We start from the raw sequence: 1,370 nt of genomic DNA, 5'->3' as shown, positions 1-1,370 counted from the left end.
TTTCTGTATATTTTCTTATAAATATATTTTCTATAAAAAGAAGTTTAACAGGCCCCCAGCACACTTTACAGTACTTCCAATACCGGTATATAAGCTTGCTATTAGGCCAATAATCTGTGTCGGAATTCCCTAAAGTCCCAGCATCTCCCATGGCAATTCATGATGCACCGAGTCAAACACCTTCTTGAGGATGATGTAGGCTGCAAGCAGCCCACGACAGCATTCCACAATTACTCGAAGCGCTAGCATTCAGTCTATTGTGGACTTGCCAGGAGTGACTTCAGACTGCTCCGGTCTCTGGTGCCTTAGTAGGTGGTCGCAGATCCGTTTCAGAAGAATGTGGACGAAAACGTTGTCTGGTATGCAACAAGGATATCACATATGCCTGCAGCTTTCCCACAATTCAGCTTGGAAATCGCCATCCTAACCTCTGTTAGGGTAGGAGGTTCCTTGCTGATGGGTGGGTCCAGCATGAATGTAGTGATATCGCTTGCATCCAAGCTAACTGTTGGAGGGTCTACCTGGTACAACTGCTCAAATACTCACCAACGTTCACGAACCAACATGATCTAAGATGATCTGTCCATCCACTGAGTGGACTGCAGTCATCTGCGAGGAGGCTTAGAATTCAGCTTTCTCAGGGCGAAGGTGGTTTACTAAGAAATGGCCTTCAACCTCCTAAGTAAGATTCCTGATGAACTGTTCCTTGTCCCTTCTCAGCAGCGTCTGAGCCCTATGCACCAAAGAGCGACTCATGACCTGATCGCCATTCAGCCAAGCCATGTGTTATGCTTCAGTGGTCTCCAATGTCTCCAGGGAGATGGAATTCTGCCTTGTCCTCGGACATATGCCAATGATCTCCTGGACTGCTTCGAGTGTTTCACCCTTGAAGAACTACAGAGCAACTGGGTCTGTCAGGTTATCAAGTTCTGTGAATCGATCAGAGACTGCCATAGTGAACCCACGGGCACACTCCTCCTCCCTCAGTCTCTCCAAGTGAAACACCTTAGTGGCCATTGGAGGGACGGGGAGTTTTGAAGTGGACCCGTAGGGTAGCCACAACCAGCCTATGGTCAGTATCACAGAACTCGGCACTCTGGTAAACTCTACAGTTCTGGAGGATCCTCCATCGCATGCTAACAAGAATGTGATCGATCTCCTTGGCCACTGTACCCGTATTGCTATCCCATGTCCAGCGATGTGAGTTGGAGCGCTGGTACCAGGAGCCAGAAATCCTCATTTTCTGGGATCTAGCAAAGTCCTGGAGGAGGTAGTTCTTGCTGAAGAGATCAACTCCTGAGCCATTGGGATCGACAGACATCTCATAGCCAACTTGATCACAGCTGGATACGGCACAGAACAATGCGAAT

This window comes from Penaeus monodon, chromosome 16, assembly GCF_015228065.2.
Source record: "Penaeus monodon isolate SGIC_2016 chromosome 16, NSTDA_Pmon_1, whole genome shotgun sequence".
In the NCBI taxonomy this organism is placed as follows: domain Eukaryota; kingdom Metazoa; phylum Arthropoda; class Malacostraca; order Decapoda; family Penaeidae; genus Penaeus; species Penaeus monodon.
Note: the sequence above shows the minus strand (reverse complement) of the source record.